Source organism: Geospiza fortis, unplaced genomic scaffold (assembly GCF_000277835.1).
Source record: "Geospiza fortis unplaced genomic scaffold, GeoFor_1.0 scaffold244, whole genome shotgun sequence".
Lineage (NCBI taxonomy): Eukaryota > Metazoa > Chordata > Aves > Passeriformes > Thraupidae > Geospiza > Geospiza fortis.
The window spans coordinates 1,764,571-1,784,066 of NW_005054370.1; positions in this window are offsets into that span (position 1 = coordinate 1,764,571).

Below are 19,496 nucleotides of genomic sequence, written 5' to 3' on the forward strand. Positions count from 1 at the left end.
TGTTTTTAGCCCATGGGAGGTGCTGAGCAAGCAGGAGGAGCTGGGATTGTGGCAGGTCTGTGCTCTGAGCTGTCACTGAGTTCTGGCCTCACGCTCATGCAGGGACAAAATGAGCCTTGAAGTAACAGGAACTTCATCTGCCTTGTCACAGCCATAAAGCACCACATCCTCATTAGTTCTTTCTATCTGCCACAGGAGAGTCAGGAATGAGATGTGCTAGGCAATGGAGCAGCCTGATCCCCAGCAGGTAGGAGTCTGGCAGTGGGAACATTCTATCCCTCAGCCAGCCCTGCCCAGAGCCATGTGCACATTAATCTTGCATCAGAAGGGAATTTTGTGCAGTTACATCAGTTCATGAGCTACCTGCCAACAAATGGCACTCCTGTGCTGCCCACCTCCTGTACCCCCCAGAGATGAGCAGTATAAATCCTCCTACAAATAAAGCCCTGTCACAGATACCAATCTTCATGGGATGTGCAATGGTTAACTGGTGCAGGGTAGGGAAAAATCAAGAGATTTTCTGTCAGGGGAGAAGGATGTTAATCATCTACTATGGGACTGCCTGGGGATTAAAAAGTCTGAGCTAGGTGTTCCACTGGTCAGCCTCTGCCTACACAGGGACCACTTCACTGCTGGACTGGCTACCTGGGTCCATCTCACCATTGGACATTGGCAGACAACCTTGAATCAAAGCAAATTCCTATCTCTGATCTTATCTTCCAGTGGCTGATTAAAATCATGTCCACACTGGGAGGTAGTCTGCTGTCTAGGTTTAAGTTAGGCTGTGCATCTAAAATTTAATTATTCTGTATCTACATCCTCTCATTACAGAAGGAAAGCACACTGGGCTGTTGAATCTTAATCCAGGTTTGTTATGGAGTCTGCTAAACTGGGACATGTTGGTCTTATAAAATTCCATATGTCAAGTTATCTTGAAAGTTTGAGCGTAGATAAACCCTAAGGAGCTCCAAAGCCAGTGTTAAAGCAGACTGGTTTATCTCCACGTTTAGGGAGCTGCAGAGAGAAGTGCAGGATGATGGGATAGATGGGAAGGGGGAGGAAGGAGAACCAGAGGCTATCTCTGCCTTATCTCACACAGACAGATTTCCTGCAGCCAGTAAGGTTTGCACAGTGACCTGCCTTTGGCTCTTGTTTTTCATTTGACAGTGATGTCCTTGCTCCTGGACTGGCTATTCCTACTTCTCCTTTCTTCTCAACAGGGTTCAGAGAGAGCAGCTGGCTGCCATCTTCAGACTGATGAAGGAAAAAAGTGACACCTTTGGAGAGATGTCAGAAGGGGACATGAAGGAGCAGCTCAGACTGTACGATATCTAACCCTGCAGCCAGGGGAGGTTGTGCCCAAAAGCCATCTTGGCCCTTGTTCTGCAGGACACTGGAGGCTGTAGTGCTTTAAAAATGTCTCAGTAGTAATTTTGCAGTTCCAGATTGTTTTGCAAACACATATAGGCCTGTGATATGTATTTCAAAAGACTTGTAATTCCTCAGCCTTTTAATAATTTTTCTTTGTAGAGCTATCATCTCGTACAGAGATTTTTTTACCTCTTTCTGGCTGGATCACATGTCTCAGTCCTACAAAGCAGTTAAACTCACTTTTTTTCTGGCCGTGCTTTGTGCAAATGAACTTTCAAGCCTAATCTTTCTCAGTTTGACATCTGAAGAAAGCCAAAGATGATAGGTGTAAAATGGATTAAAATAATACAATAACTCAGGTTGAAGGGTCCTGTAGTCCAACTTCCTGCTAAAAGTTGTAAGACCAAGGTGGGTTACTCAGGGCTTTATCCTGTTGGGTCTTGAAAAGCTCCAAAGATGGAGACTGCCTCCCTCTCTTGGCCGGGAGGCTTCCAGCCCTACAGTTAGAAAACAAACACCAAAACCAAACAAACATCAGTGCTCCGATAGGGGCATGCTGCCCCTCATCTCCCTGGAAGGAACACTTCATCCTCCTTCAGGCTGGCTTTTGAAACCAACCCAAGCTGGTTCTGGCTGACCTCACTGAGATCATCCTCACGCCTGAGGAAGCAGCAGCAAACTCCAACCTGGAAACACAAACATCTCCTGACACTGGTGCAAGGAGCACAGAAAGGCTGCTGGGTTTATCACAAGGATGGTTGTGTCCACCTCAGATCCTGCTCTTCTCATACAAAATTATGTGGGAAACTACAATCTTAGGAAATTTCTGTGATTTTACCAAGTATTTTGAACAGTCTTGAGCAGCCCTTGGTGGTTTGAATAGAGTAAATCAATGAGCTAAATGTCTTCTGGTGTGCTTATCTCTCCTATGAAATCCTGTTAAATACTTTCTTATCAGGAAGGATTTTCTTGGTTTTAGTAACTGCTCACAAAGGGAGGCAACATTTTCTGCCCCAGTTTTAGGGAATGATCATCTAAAAAATGAGTTTTGTTTTATTTTGTGTAATCCTCTTCAGTCCAAGAAACCTAATATCTCATTATCTGGTTGCTGTCTCCCAGTACTATGTGTTCTAGAACATCAGACACTTAGACTTTTAAGAACCATTTTATCTTCTAATTGTTTTCACTTAGGCCAAGGCATATTTATAATGAGGTCAAGCTGGTTTTACTACTTTTTTAATCATGACTTAATTTAAATGTAATGTCTGAAACTTACCTCTTCCTATTCAACATGAATGAATTAAGTGGGAAAAGTAGTCCCATGATGTGAAATATCACTCTAGCTTGCTGTGTCCCTAGGACACAGTTTCAAGCTGTGCAAAGGGAGAAATGTAGAAAAATTGTATTTGGGACTTGTCCCTAGCTCAAAACTGAAATCAGGATCTTTTCCAAAATCTCTTCATGAAAGCAAGCAAGGGAGAGATAAGGTGTAGTTGATTTTTAGTCTTTGTCTTGCAGACTTCACAGTTTATTTCCAAGATATTTTTATATTCCCTATGTTATGGTTGGTTCTTCTCTGAATAGGAACACTTCTGGGGCAGAAAAAAAAATCCTCAAACCCTTCAGCTTCAGAGAATGGCAGCAATGATAACACAAGGGACAGCAGCTGGAAGTAACCCTGTCCTGTCCACACCAGCTCCCAGCACATCACCAAAATGTTCAGATGCTGCTGATAACAAGACAGTGGTGAAAAACCTGCTATTTACTAGGCTCAGATTTAAGAAAGAAATGAAGATAAATAGAAAAAGATAAATAAAAAAGCCTCTCTTTGCCCAAGACATGAAAGGAAGGGGTGTCAAGATGTGAAACCCACAAGTTTTGAGCAGAGCATTTCTCCATGAGCATTGGCAAGGCTGTAATGAAGAGAATCCTGCTGGACCCATCCTTGTGGGCCCATCGAGGTGGTGGGGAGGGATCTGCAGCCATGGGGTGTGTCCTGCTTTGGCTGGGCAGCTTCTGAGGCACTTCTCCTGCTGGACTCATCAATATTTACACAGGAAATGTCACCAGTGGCTGTGGCAGGGTTTCCCTTCATACAGGGAATGTCACCAGTGGCTGTGGCAGGGTTTCCCTCATACAGGGAATGTCACCAGTGGCTGTGGCAGGGTTTCCCTCATACAGGGAATGTCACCAGCTGCTGCAGCAGCACCTCCCCTTCTGGGATCATCCTCTAAATAACTGCAGAATCACAGAACCCATTGCAGACTCATCTGTGTTGAAGTGACCTTAGAGGTCACCTAATTCCACCCCAAAAGGGGATGGTGGCACTGGGGGATCCTTGTCAGGGGCAAAGGCACTGGGGGTCCCCAGGACAGGATGGCAGCACTTGGGGTCCCTCATGAGGGGACAGCAACACTGGGGGCCCCCATGACAGGATATGGCAGTGAGGGGTCTTCATGAGGGGACAGGGACACTTGGGGTCCCTCATGAGGGGATGGCAGTACTGGGGGCCCCCATGACAGGATATGGCAGTGAGGGGTCCTCATGAAGGGATAATGACACTGGGGGTCCCCATGACAGGACAATGGCAGTGAGGGGTCTTCATGAGGGAACAGCGACACTGGGGGTCCCTCATGAGGGGACAGTGGCACTGGGGGTCCCCATGACAGGATAATGGCAGCAAGGTGCCCTCATGAGGGGGTGGAGGTACTGGAGGGTCCCCATGACAGAATAATGGCAGTGAGGGGTCCTCACGAGGGGTCCCCATGAGGGGACAGCGACACTAGGGATCCCCATGATGTGATGGCTGCACTCAGTGTCCCCATGAGGGGATGGCAGCACTGTCATCTGTCATCAACTCCAGAAAAAACAAAAACTCTCCAACAACATTTTTAAAGCTAGACAGTCAAGGCGTTGCTTTATTTTCTGGCCAGGATGTTGTTCTGGTCAGGATGTACCACAGAAATCATCTCAGCCACACATAGCCCGGGTGTACAGAGAATCATTTCATGGCACGTGGCTTTAACTAGATTTTTCAGATCTTTTATACAGTCAAAACTCATAGAAACGAATTGGGTCAGTGTTCATTGGTCCCAGGTAGTTGTTGGTATTTGATCTCCTATTGGATCTGGATTTCTTTGCTTCTGATGTGAATTAGATCTTCATTCCTTGATTTTCTTACCAGTTTTTCTGGAGATGTCTCCAACTCTGCCAGGTCTGGGGCAGATGTTGTAGATGGCGCTGATGTCCCTTTATCTTTTGGGCACTCCCAGGCTGTTGGTGTGCTGAGTTCATCACACCCCACCTGGTGGAACAATGCCCTGGAAAGAAACTTAAAATTCTTTTTTCCCGGGGCAAAGGCGAACAAAACCCCTTGATTAAAGTTATACATAAATTTTTAAACTGGTGTGATTTCCAACAGTACTGCGGGGTCCCCTTGAGAGGGGTGAGGGGACAGCGACACTGCGGGCTCCCCACGGCTGCGGGCCGCGCTGCCATGGCAACAAGTGACGATCGCCATTGGACTGACATGTCCCCACTGGGCTCCCGTACAGCAACGCGGAGCGGGCTTGGATTGTCCCTGCACGCACTCCGTATCACGCCACGCCAGGGGCGGGGCTGGCTAGGGACGCGCCCTGACGGTCGTTACCGGCAGCGCGCGTGCGCAGCGAGTGACGTCAGGCGCTGCGGGTGACGTCAGGCCTCTCCGGTGACGTCACGCAAGTGCTGCCTGAGGCGAGGCCGCTCCGCCCTCACGGCGATGGCGGCGGAGTCCGGAGCGCGAGTGTTATAAATAAGAAGCTTGACTAGGCCAATATTCAAACAGCAATCAATTTATTAATTAATATGGTAAAGTATGAGCAATACTGCGTACAGTGGGGGAAGATTTCCCTCCAACTGCACACCCATAGTTGAGGCTCACAGGTATTTATAGGGGTACTCATCAGCTTTCTGAGCAGTTTCTGTTCCCAGTTTTTACATCACAATTCTATACACTGTTGTGGTTTAGTTTCTCTCAGGATGTATCCCAAAAGGAGTATCCCCAGATGGAGGTGGTCTGGTTTCCGAAAGAAGGAAGAAGAATCCCATCTGGTGAAGTCCAGCTCCCCAGGCGTGGGCCCACCTTTTAATTGCAAGGACTATAAATCTCATAACAGTGATGTCCAGCTTGGTCGAAACTATAAATCCTTGAGGTGATGTTCATCTTCCTTTCTCAAGCTGCTTTTCTCTGTTTTGTTAAGGTGTGAGATAAGCATGATTCCTTTATATACATTCCAAAGCTATAGTTTCAAGGATACAAGCGACATTCTAAAATTATACTTCAAAAGGTTATTACTGCAAAACTCTTTAAGGCTTAACTACAAGCAAAGAGCAACATCCTTAATGCTTTAATTCAAATGCTCCTAAATCAACTAAGGTTATTGTGAATGAAAGATAGCTTCTTCCATGCTTTACTTTCCTCAGTTCTTATTAGAATTCGTTTTTATAACTGTGCCATGGTCGGTTTCCACACATATCACAATCACAAAAGCACACATTGCCTGTATGTACCTGGCACTAAACACAGCTTTGGATTTCACACGAGGAACTCTCAGAACTTTGGGCCTGTGAGCCAAAGCTCAGAACTGAGAGCAGCGATGGGTTTGTCCTCACAAACAACTGTGGGTCTGCTGGTACGTAAAACTGACACTGAGGGATAAAAGAAATAATGGGGAGGATTCCACTGAGTGATGGATGGAAAAAGATATTTGCTTTTACAACTGTGAAAAATGCCAACCACTTTTTTTTTAAAATTTTAAAAGTGTAATAGTAATAAAATGGTTATAAAAAGAGCGATATAATTAGAGCAATAAAAATTTGGACCATTAGGATTAGGACTGTGAAAAATGCCAATTACTTGTTTTTAAAATTTTAAAAGTTTAATAGTAATAAAATGGTTATAAAAAGAGCAATATAATTAGAGTAATAAAAATGTGGACAATTAGGATTAGGACAATATGAGACAATAGAAACAAAGAGTTACAGAGGTCCAGGTACCTCTTTCTGGATAAATAAGCCCGAAAAAGGACACATGTTAACAGAGTTAACATGTTAACTGAATTTTAAATTTGGGTGGTTGATTGTGGAACACAAAAGTTCTTTTGTTCATTCTGTTGTAGAATTTGTCTGATGGCATCAGTCAGATTTACAAAAAGTGAGAAAATCCAGCCTGGGGACAGATAATCCAATTTGAATATCAAGGAGACACTGTTTATTGTGCACAGGGTGTGAGGTGGGGATCTCCACAAACTGAGGGGCAAAAAGTTCCCTCTTTGCAGTAAAATTCATGTGAACCACCCACCTAATTCATATTTGCTTCCTACCTAATCCTTGTTTATTTGTGTGATGGAATTTTACTCAATGCTTGCTTTCTTTGGGTGAATCTTAGAGGACAAGAAGCAAAAGTTTGGCTTTTCCTCACTGAGCATCTTCTGTTGTAGAAATTATCAGAGGTTACCTGATGACATCAGTTATGTTTACAAAAGGTGAGAAAATTCAGCCTGGGCACAGATAATTCAGCTTGAAGACATCATCCACATCCATCAGAGATCCAGATTTAAAAACAATCTGGAATGAGTTGATAAAGGAACTTTAATAGGTGAGGGAGGTGAAGGAAGGGGAAGATAAAAATGAGCAGAATTCCCTTCTGGCTGTGCAGGTAGCTTTGATGGAGATCTGAGATTTCTTTACAGATTGTTAAAATGAGGTTTTTGCAGGGGTTGCTGCTGGAATTGGTGACCCCTGTGCTCCATGATGTGCCTGCAGGTGTTTCCCCCTCTGGAGCTGGTGTCAGTTCAGGGAGTTGGGCTTGTCCCAGCACATCCTTGCTGTTAAAGTCTCTGCAAGACAAGAGTTGGATTTGCTCTGTCCTTTTCTTGGAAAAAAATGAGAATAGTTATAGATGAGAAAGAGTCTGCCCTCCCCCACACCATGAACCCTGTGCTTTTTCCATCTATAAAATTATTTTCCACCTGTATTGCCTCCTGTGCTGTTCAGGGGAATTCTGGGATTCTTTGCAAACTATGTCAAATATTTCAAATAAATTCCTCAGGGGTATTTCTCAGAATGAACCAAAGGCAAAATTCTTCACTAATACCTGCCAGAGGAGAGCAAGCAGGAGTTTCCAGAGGAGCTTTGAAGTCAGAACACTAACAAACACCCCACTAGTTCCTTCCTGCCTCACCCTTCCAGTCCCTCATGTCTCTTAACCACTGTTGCCAGGCAGGGAATTAATTTAAAATAGTTGGGATTTAGCCCAATAAGAGCAAAGGAGCAAAGTTCAAAAATCATGTGGGTAACAATCTGGTTTAGATGATATAATTTCCCCTGGAAGGTGAAATAACTTGTCCTGAAGGTTTTTTTACCTGCTGCCTATGGGGAATTTGGGCAGTAATTCAGTGAGTGTGGGGCACACAAGCAGCTCCTATTTTAAAAAAGCAGTTTCACCTTTCCTGCCTTTGCTTTTGGTGAATCACATTTTGATATAAGGGCTGTATAAAAAGTAACCCCCTCAGCACTGAAGCCTTTTCTGCCTGCATTTCTCTGGAAGTTTTCTGACCAACACAACCTCAGAGGTGGTGAAAAATGTACAGTGGTGCCTTCTACCTTCTGCTTGTGGCAACTGAGTGGTATTTTGGTTTTTTAATTCTTTCTCCATAATATGACCAAAATTTTTCTCATAAAATTGAATGTTCATAGGAATAATTTTTCTTGTGAGTCCTCTCAAAATGTCAAATGAAGCAGCAGAGGTTACAAGTTCTGGAAGAAGCAGTAGATGATAAGAATTCCTAAAGATAAGCTCAGGAGATGGGGATGCAGTGCCAGTGCCATGGATTTGAATCTGACTTTGTGCTAGGACAGGGACAGAGCAAAACATGGAAGACCCTCTGGTTTGTTTTGTTGTTTCTTTTTTTATTTTTTAATTTTGAATAAATCTTATTCAGCTCATCCAGTCACTGGATCCCAGCCAACACTTCTGGAATAGCTGTAAGATAGTTTTTTTCTTCTTCTTCTTTTTAACCTAAAGGGGAAATTCTCCTGTCTGAAATTCTTTCTTAATTCCCAAAGTAGGTCAGGAATGCAGCCATTGAGGTTTGTGCTGTCCTGAGTCACGGTGTGCTCAGCTGTTGGGAATGCTAAATTGCACTGGGAACAATAAACACAAAGTGGAAGTATTTTATAGTTTGTTTCATCTTAATTTGTCTCAAAGGAAGGGGATAATTGATTTTGTTTTCCATGAAAAGCTGCTGCCAGACCTGCTGTGGGGATTGTGATTTTTCAGGCGTTGAAGCAGGTCGTTAGGGATGCTGCTGCAGGAGAGAGGAGCCAGGCAGCTGACATCACCCTGGGGAAGCACAAACAGCCCCAGCACATGGCCAAAATCGGCAGTGGGACTGGGCCAGGGGGCAGGGAGGCTATGAGCCTCTCCCAGGGCACCCTGGGGACACACAACTGTGCAGCCTGCACACATTTATGGGATCATCCCCAATGGATGCATGAGAACAGTGGGTTCTTCACCTTCCCAAGGCATCTTCTGAACCTCAGGAATCAGACATCCTTGGCTCTATGTACGTGACCTACTGTGTCTAATTTAATTATGCAGGGAAATTCCCTGGGGACTCACTGCACCACCACGGGCTGTGCCTGTGAGAAATCAAAGTGAGGGATGATGAGTCCTCACAGGGCAGGCAGTTTTTCCTCCTTTACACTGCTGAAGAGATTGCAGCCCTGCAGGAACGAGAGAAGAGGTGCTGCCTGGCTATGGAAAGTGGGTTTTTTCTGGAGATCCCCATCACTGCCCTGCTGCAATGGCTCACGTTTGCTTACCCAAAGATAACTTGAACGCAGCCCTGCAGTGCTCCCAGTCGGAATAAAGCTGACATCCTGCAAATGTGGGCAAAGGGAAGGTGGAGCCAGCAGAGTTTATCCTCTGGATGGTGCTGTTGTGTTGTACGAACAGCAGAGAGGGTGTGAAGAACTCCGGCTGAATTGTTCAGGTGCTGTTTGCTCCCGGGAGGGTAAAGGATGTGCTCAGTCCTTTTCTATTCACAAAGCTCTCACAAATCCCTTATGTTGTGATCCACCTGTTCTCTAGCTTTCCTGAGACTTGCTAAACTTAGCTAATGACCACTGATGAGAAAACTCATCTTTTCTGAGCAATTCCTCCTGATCAGGACCAGGAGGTTTTTTTAGCATCTTATTTAAAACTTCTCCCATTCTCCCAGCCGCCGAGAGTTAAGCTCTGCTTCACCTGTGGGATGAGTATTTGTTGGCTTGAGGGAGTGCACTGAGCTGGCCTGGAGTTACAGGGGGGAAAAAAAAGCTTTCAGTCTTGATTAAACTGCTCTGTGGGGGTAGGGAAGGCACATGCCTGTGAGGAAGCCAAAGTTCCAGAGGCCAGAACTCTGATGTTTGAACGTTGTTTGTCTTCACAGCTCCAGATAAGATCTGAAATAGGTATTTCCTACTGTAATGTGTGTGACCTTTTTCTAATGGTCTCGGAACTTTATTGTTTTGTTTTATAACTGTGTCATAAAGATATAACTGCAATCCTTTTGGAGGAAAGGATGTTGTGGATCATTGCCTCTGTCATTTGTCTTCCTTGTCAACGCTGCTATAACCCTTTTATCAGAGAGAAAACCAGCAGCCTGTGTGGTGTAAGATATTGTTTTGTGACTGCCTGTGACTCACTTCTACTCCTGATAACTGAAGGAGGTAGAAATTAACTCAGAATGCTTTTTTTATGGAAATGGGAGGGTGGTAAAGGAGTGGTGGGAAGTGTTTAGATTGTGGTGAGTAAGGAAGGTCTCACTGGCTCAGTAACTCCCCTGAAAGGTGGTGCTTTGACTTTGTAGTGCCTTCCAAAATCAGAGAACTGCCTGTCAGCTTCTTCCTTTGCAGGTACCCCAAACTGTGGTAGCAGAGCACTGCAGAGAAAGCTGCACTCTGCTGGCTGTAGCTGTTACTGATGACCACTGCAAGTCCATGGGGTACAGGGAGAACCCCCTGTGTGACAGCTCAGAGCTGTGTCTGGTGTCCCTGGCCAGGTTTGTGTCCTTGCCAGGTCCCTGCAGCAGCTGTGGTGAGCTGGGCAAGAACTGGTGTGCAGGATGTGTGCAGGGTGTGCCTAACCAGAGACTGGCAAAGCAGAGGTCAGCAGAGGGAGTGCCTGACTCTGAGATGCCAGTGGTTCATACCTGAAGAAAGTCCTGACTTCAGATGAAAAACAGGATCAGACTCATGCTTTAAATTCTCATTTTACTGTAACCTGTCTGACCACAGTAGTGGCTCCCCACTGAAGCACAGAATCTTTTAAATCCCTCCTGTCACCCTGAATTCCCTTTAGCTGCCACTCTGTTTATGTGGAGCATGTCCTTTCATGCCAGCAAGGGCCACTGAAAAATCCAGCAGTTCAACTTTGGAGGAGAAACAGCCCAGCAGCTCGTGGAGATGGCTGTGACCTTTGGTGGGAAGAGGCACATAGTGAAGATAGGACTGGAGGGATAAACCAGACTGCCTGGGAAAACAGATTTGCAAGGAGATGGAATGACTGACTGCTCAGGTTTGTCCCAGCATCTGACTCTTCACCAAAAGTTAGAGCTAAAATGGAAGACTTATAGTTTCTGGATACTTCCAAGATGTGGTCAGAATGGCTGGGAAGGAGACTCACACCTGCTGATTTCTGAACTTTCTGGTTGTTTTGTCTTTTTGTCAGAGGCTCTCCTCTCTGTGTGCTTACATACTTCAGGTTCGAAGGGTCTGACCAGATATTGTCCATTCCTCTTCCATTCTTTGTCCTGTTTGTTTTCCCACTGTGATGTGAAGCCAGCAGATGAGTTACTGCATGGCAGCAGTAGAAACACCAGAATAAACCAAATGGAGAAAATAGAAACCCCAGCTTTCCTCTGTACAGACTACGCTGAAATTTTCACACCCACACACTTTAAATCAACTTTGTAGTGGTGAAGTTTGACTTCTGGCATGAGCAAGAAAACTTCTATTTCAGGCAGCACAACATGAAAATTTTAGGTTGGGTTTGCCAGTTCTTTCTCCCCTGTGGGCTGTGTTTGTCCTGTAGTAAAGGATTCCTGTGCCTCATGTGCTATTCTTGTGCTGTATGACCTTAGTGAAGAAGGGGAGTGCCACTGTGTCTGAACCCAGTGACCTTGAGATAGGAGCAGAGGCATTCTGAAAACTTGTTTTTAGGGGTAAGGTTATCTTCTCCCTGTTTTCAAGCTGCCCATGAACAGCCAAGAGTGTTGGGCCTCATTTTGTGTGTAGACCATGACGGTTTCAGTAGCCCTACAGTGGCACTCTTAAATTGGCAGTGCTCTGAGTGGGTTGATGGGATGGTTCCCTAAATTTCCTGAGGAAATGGCACTCTATCCTACACATCTCCTTTACTTTTTAAAAACTGCTGGCAGCACAGCTGAGATGGGAAAAGGCTCCTGGGGGAAGTGGTCACAGCCCCAAGGCTGCCAGAGCTCAAGCAGTGTTTGGACAATGATTTCAGGCACAGGCTGGGATTTCTGGAGCTGTCCTGTCCAGTTGCACTTGATGATCCTTTTGGGTTTGCATGGCCAGGTTTTGGTAGCAGGGTGGCTGCAGGGATGGCTGCTGTGAGGAGCTGCCAGAAGTTTCTTCCATGTCCAGCAGAGCCAACTTCAGCTGGCTTCAGGGTGGACCTGCCACTGTCCAGTGCCAACCAGTCAGTGATGGCAGTAACACCTCTGTGATGAAATATTTAAGAAGGAATAAAAAGTTATTGCACAGAGGTAATTGCACTCAGAGAGAAGAGAGGAGTCAGAATATGTGAGAGAAACAAGCCTGCAAACAGCAAGGTCAGTGGGGAAGGAGGGGGAGGATGCACTCCAGGCACCAGGGTGAGGTTCCCCTGCAGCATGTGGTGCAGAGCATGGTGAAGCAGCTGTGCCCCTGCAGCCCATGGAGGTTCCTGTGGGTGCAGATCCACCTGCAGGAGGTTCCTGTGGGTGCAGATCCATCTGCAGGAGGTTCCTGTGGGTGCAGATCCCCCAGCCATGGAGGTTCCTGTGGGTGCAGATCCCCCAGCCATGGAGGTTCCTGTGGGTGCAGATCCCCCAGCCATGGAGGTTCCTGTGGGTGCAGATCCCCCAGCCATGGAGGTTCCTGTGGGTGCAGATCCCCCAGCCATGGAGGTTCCTGTGGGTGCAGATCCCCCAGCCATGGAGGTTCCTGTGGGTGCAGATCCCCCAGCCATGGAGGTTCCTGTGGGTGCAGATCCCCCAGCCATGGAGGTTCCTGTGGGTGCAGATCCCCCAGCCATGGAGGTTCCTGTGGGTGCAGATCCCCCAGCCATGGAGGTTCCTGTGGGTGCAGATCCCCCAGCCATGGAGGTTCCTGTGGGTGCAGATCCACCTGCAGCTCTTGCAGGAGCCCACGCTGGAGCAGGGGGATGCCTGAAAGAGGCTGTGAACCCCTGGCAAGGCTGAGCTGGAGCAGGGACCTGTGGTGAGAGGAGCCCATGGGGGAGCAGGTGACCTTGTGGGGGATCCACTCTAGAGCAGCCTGTTTGTAAAACGTCTGAGTGCCCAGGCAGAGATGTTGGGCCTGCATGCAGTGCCTGTATTCTTTATGTAGGTGTCCAGCAGCAGTGCTGTCTTGGCTGGTCCCTCCATTCTCAGGCTGTTTCATAACAAAAGCCTGTCCTTGCCAGCCAGCTCCTCCTGTGGCCTTTTGTGGCAAATGGTTTCTTCCTAAAGGGTGGATTACCCTTGTTTGTACATGGATATACTGCACCCAGGAGTGATCTCCATCGTGCATGACAGTTTGGTGATATTTGTACTGACAAGCCTGTGATGGTGGGGCTGATGTCCCTGCTCACCTTTCTGCAACAAGAAATGAGGCAGAGAGCCTCAGAATAGTGTGAGCTTTTTCCTGCTCTCTGCACTCACGGAGGCTAACTCAGCTGATGAAAAGTGATTGTTGCAATGTCTTTGGGGGTACAGACATGCAGACCCTTGGGGCTGGGATCTGGGGGTCCAGAACTCAGCCAGCATGTTGTTGTGAGGTAGTGTGGGAAATGGATTTGTAAGGAATTCTCAAAATCTGACAGAAAGCTCACACAGTCTTGTACATCTGTATGCAGACTCTGACATAAGGTGTGCTGACTTAGGAAGGCCATGGAATAGACATTGTTGAGAGAGAGATTGAACTAGAAATAAATTTTAATAAATTTCAAAATATGGCTTTGCAAAAAGACCAGATCTTTTAGAGAATTAGAACTGTGAGAGATGCATTGTACCAGGACCATGTGGGGAAAAAATAGAGGTGGTTGGTGTTAGAGGTAACAGCAGCATTGTGGGGCAAAAGCTAATGGGCTGAAAAATATTTGTAAGGTATTGTAAGCAGGAAATAGGTTGGCTTCTGATGGAATGACACTGAGTTTTACATCTCTTATGTCTCAGCCTTCATCAAGACTGATAATGGAATAAAATCTTTTAAAACATCTCTCAGTTGCCCCATCTCTGTAAAAGCTGGGAAAACCAGCAAGGTAGGAGAGCATGGGGTGATGGAATGGCAGGGCTCTGTCCCAGCAACCTTGGGGTCATCAGCAGGTGGAGTTATCCAAGACCCCTTGTACAAACCTTTCTTTAAACAAGCCTACCAGAAGACAGGAGATCTTTTTTCTTTCTTTGTGAGTGCAAAATAGGACAAAATTATCCATATGTACATACTTGTGGAGAAAAAGTTGGCTGGGGTGCTGAGTATCCACAGTCACTTACTTACCATGGTTATTTACAGCACATGTAGGAAGGGATGGTGTAAGGGTGATCTCTTCTCTCTTCTCTTCTCTTCTCTTCTCTTCTCTTCTCTTCTCTTCTCTTCTCTTCTCTTCTCTTCTCTTCTCTTCTCTTCTCTTCTCTTCTCTTCTCTTCTCTTCTCTTCTCTTCTCTTCTCTTCTCTTCTCTTCTCTTCTCTTCTCTTCTCTTCTCTTCTCTTCTCTTCTCTTCTCTTCTCTTCTCTTCTCTTCTCTTCTCTTCTCTTCTCTTCTCTTCTCTTCTCTTCTCTTCTCTCTTCTCTCTTCTCTTTTCTCTTCTCTCTTCTCTTCTCTTCTCTTCTCTTCTCTTCTCTTCTCTTCTCTTCTCTTCTCTCTTCTCCTCTCCTCTCCTCTCCTCTCCTCTCCTCTCCTCTCCTCTCCTCTTTTCATGGATTCCATCTGCCAGCTGCAGCGTTGAAACAAAATTTGATCACCTTGGCTCTGCTCGGAGTCAAAACAGGTTAATAAAACTGGGGCCCAAGTGTCTGCAGGCATGAATGTGTCTCAGTTTGGCCTGCAGGCAGCCCTGACAGTGTTGGTGCACGGATAAATGGATCCATGGATCCATTTACAATAGATGGATAAATAGAGCTGCAGGCTTCTGGGTTACTTGAAGTTGTAAGGTCAGACCTAATCAAATTGTGGTGTTAACAGAAGCACAAAGCTGGCTTGAATACAGTATTGTACAGGGAACACTAAACAACTCAAGAAAGTGGCCTTGTGGGAAAACTGACCTTCAATTCAGCTGCAATCCCCAGACAAGGAATTGTTTCACAGGATAACACAAAACCCAAAGACTTACCACGTGACAGGACAGGAAGTTTTTATTTCTGGTTAGATGAGATAGCAAACCACGTGAAATTCCACAAGTAAGATGCCACCTATTTATCCTCAAGGAGGAAGAGGCAAATGTGCATTTTGTAGATCTCAGGTAAAGCTAATTCTCAAATAAAATTGTATATTAACTTCCATCCATCAAACTGTGCAGTTATTTTAATGTGTTTGTGGGGTGCTTGACATATCAACATGTTTTTAATAGATTGGTCTCCTGAACAATGGTGAGATGTTTTGACTGTGGCAAAACAGATAACCAACTTTGACTTGGGCTGCTGGAGCCTGGGGGCTTCAGCCATCAGGGCTCCAAGGATGTTGTGGTGGAGCCATGAAAGATAAAAGCTGACAGATAAAGCTGAAAGCAAAAAGATACCCATGTAGTTTTGGGTAGAACAGAACTGTTGGCACTATCCTGGTTAAATTCTGATGTGATTAACTGCCTTTACTGCTCTGTCTCATTTCTATTTATTTCAGAGATCTTCTGTCTGGAGAAGTGTGGGGTGCTATGGGATGGCTCCTTATCCTCCTGGCAGCCAGGAGTGCCTTTCAACATCAGCTGAAGGACCCACAGTAAGGTAATTTGCAAGTGCTTTAGGGTAAATGACACAAAGTTTGTCAACCCAAGGGCTTGTTATTTCTCAGTGATTCTCAGAGCACTTTACCATATGGTTTCACAGACAGCACACACAGTTAACCAACCAGCAAAATAACTTTTCATAGTTCTCATTTTAATACAGAGCAATGTGTCTTCTTGCTCTCGATTGTTTTATGCATTTAAGATGTTATTTTAGTTAATTGAGCTTGTTTTTACTTATGGTTACAATACCAGAGGGTGAATATGAACTTAGATACTGAGCAAGCTTCCATGTGGGGTGGAGCAAAGGGGATCAGCTGAGTGTGATGCAGTGGTGGGGATTGCTTAGGGAGAGGGAGGGAAAGCTCAGGAGGCACTGAAGGATAGACAGGACCCAGCTAACATCTGCTTGGAAGCACGGGGTTGGTAATTTTGGAGATTAACACAAGGGCCGGACAGCACCCACATTTGCCATGGTGTGTAAACAGCAATATTTCTGTTGTAGGCCTGATCATTCTCAGTTGGTAACTGCAAATGGAGACCCAAGGCTTGAGGTGCAAGCTGACTTCTCCATGGCAGGTTTTGGAAGTGCAGCTCATGGAGGAGATGATGAATGTCACTGTACATCATCAGTCAAACAGGCTGGCTCGTGCTCTTGGCTCTGGCTGAGACTGCCACAGAAGTGTCCTTCCTGGAATCTTTGAGACAAACCTGGATTGAACAGATACTAAAGAGCTCCTGGGGAATCAGGAGAGGATGTGTGGCCCTTCCTGAGCATCAGGATCTCACATTTCCACTACAACAGCATGGTGCTGCTCTTCTGCCCAGCAATTCCTTTGCCTGGGCATTTCCAAGTAGGAGGTTGGTAGGTGCTGTGTATCTGCTATGGCAAAGGTTTCCCTTTTCTCCATGGCTAACAAAAGGCTCTGTCAAGTTAACAGGAGAAGGATGGAGATAAGTAGCACCAGGTATGTACCTAAATAAAGCAGGAGAAGAACTGTTACACAGGAGACAATACACAAAAGGGAGAGAAGGGAAGAGAAGCACATGATTTTCAGCAGCTCTTCTCAGGACCCTGTGGTTGTCCCACTCCTGCAGCTAAAAATGGGACTGCACTTCTCTGATCTCCTCTGACTTCACTCTCCAGTCAGTCAGGAGCAGAGAGGAAAACACTATGAGGCCACATTTTCCCAAGTGTAAGACAGGAACAGGATGATTTATACCAATCAAGAAGCAGGCTTATGTCTTGCATTCCCTGCAGCACTTTTCACCCCAAAGGATGCCAAATGGCACATTTGTCCTGCCAGAAATGTCAAGAGCAATGGTTTCTGATGTTAAGGCAGTGGGAAGAGTATGGGAAAGACCTCTACCAAGAAATATTTCACTCCTGGCTCTAAAATTAGTGGATCCCCATGGAGATGTGATTCTGTAATTCATTTCTCTGCAGGGCCTGAGTTTTGCTGCCAGATGTGACGTGCTGAGATAATATGCCTGCAACTTTTTTTTTGCCAGGGGTATGGAGAGGAATTTGGGCTTTATGATTCTTGTGTTTCTTCCTCTGGAGCAGTGGAGAGTCCTTGAATGCTCCTATTCCTGGCAGCTGTCAGAGACAGGAGCTGGAGAAGCTGCTTTTCTGATGGGAGGTCAACCAGTTTAATAAATTACCTCTTCACCTGTCTGCAGTGCTGCCCTGCTCCTTGGAGGACCAGCTCTCTGAGAGATTCCCAGCCAAGGAACAGAATTTTTTCTTCCTTTCCATCAAACAGATTTTAAAAGGGGGGAAAAATTCCTCAACCCATCTTAGCCCAGAAGTGGTGTCAGTTTGTCCCTCTGTCTGTCAGCTCTGGGGTGATGTGCTAGGCTTCCTGCTGGGATGGCACAGACAAAAGGCTGCTGAGGGAGGCATTTGGATAAAGGATTCCTGCTTCTTTCCAGCCTGTGTAACTCCAGATGATGTTTCCAGCCATTGTTGCTGGGAGTGTATTTTTCTGTGTTTTTTTTAAAATTCTCACAAATGAAGAGGCTCATCAGTCTTCTCAGCATTGTGTGTCTGAGGAAGGAATGCTGGGAGCAGAGCATTTCAGTGGGATAGGGTGAATGTGAAGAGCTTGGGGAGCAGAAAAGGCTGTGTGATGGCAGACTTGGTCTGCTCCTCTCTGTTCAAGGAGGTTAATTATCACTCACAGCTGTGGCCATAGGGAACAGTTCAAAAGCCAAGTCCTCACTGTGCTTACAGAAAGAACTAAAACAGATTCCAGCATCCAGAGCCTGTAACAGGGCCAGATCCAGAGCACTTTCCCCCCACCTCCCAGTGATTGCTCCAGGCAAGGACATTCCATGGGGTGTGGGCAGGAGGGGGGTGTGCTGGAGGAACCTGCCCCTGGCCCCATCACCAAGTGGGAGAGGGGGAAATAATCTGGTTTGGACCTGTGTCATCTGCTGGCCCTACACACATCCAAGGCAGTTTCTTTATAGGGGCATGAGCTGACTGGGCTGGACACCAAGCACACAAATCAGCACTAATGAAAAGCTGACAAGGTTTGCAATCTCTACAGCTCTGCTCTGTGGGCACTGAGCAGCCACTTGCTCATTCCACCATGAAAACCACAGTGTCTTTCCCTGCTGGAGCATTTCACCCCATGGAGAGGACAGACCAGTTGGCTCACAAAGCTGCTCCCTCACTCCTGGCACAATTCACTGGGGCTTTGCTCTGTGACAGAACTCTGGGCATTCTTGAAAGTGCCACTGTATAAGATGTGGGGGCATTTGCTTCAACAAATGCTGTTGTCTCTGGCTGCTTGTTTAGTTTTTGAGAGAAGGTTTGATGCAGAAGGGAAGGAACTAGCTGGAAAATGGCCAGTGAGTGTGGAATTATGGCAAGCTTGGGAGTTTTTGGGCTATCAATTTCATTTGGTAAAAGCAAGACAAACAGCTGTGCAGAGTTTGCTCTTGTAATTTCTTCCCCTCCAGATTCCCAGCCTGAAAGCATTTGGTTCTGAAGATGACTGCTGAACAGGGAGGGAAAAACAAGAACCTAAGGTTGCCAAGCCTTTGCTAGCCCCAAGGCATGACCACTGAGCAGCTGCATGCTGCAGACAATGTCGTTCTTTTTCTCCCCCACTTATAACTCAGTTCTTATATCATCAAATAATGCTGTGAACATATCCAAACACCCCCAGCTTCTTTAGCAGCTTTATTCCACTGGCTTCCAATCAAACATTGGTTTTGGTAGGTTATAGACATCACTGAAAGACAAGTTTATCCTGCAGCTAAGAGTCATTGATCTTGAACAATGATCTTGATCATTGAACAGTTCTGTTCTTGAGCACATCTCGTGATGTTCTGTTCTGTAGACCAGAGACATGGGAGAGTGGAAAGCACACAAGGCACAGGCAAGTAAACAAGGTTTGGTGCACAGCCCGGTGAAGAACATGCACACAGAAAAGTTTATGGCACAGTTCAAATGCCAGCTTGCCAGCTGACACCCTCAACACACACAGTGTAGGATTTAATGACAATCAAGTTTGTTTATGAATTTAAAAAAAAAAAAAAAACCAAACAAAAAAACCAGAAAAAACCCCAAACACCACTCCCAACAAATCTGCCTTTTATATGTCCAGGATGTAATTAAGGATTAGGGCTTAAGGTTAGGAATTAAATGTGGAATTAAATGGATATTGGAGATGAAAAGGGCTGACAGAAAACCATCTTCACTCGATGATCCCAGGTGGAGTTTGTTTAAATAAAGAAGTCATCTTGTTTTTACAGTACTGAAGGATGGAAGAAATTCTGCTATGGGCATTGATGTTGAGACTGGACACACCAGTCCAGTCCACACCATAAATGAAGCAGCATCTCCTGAGACTGCAGCTGGGACTG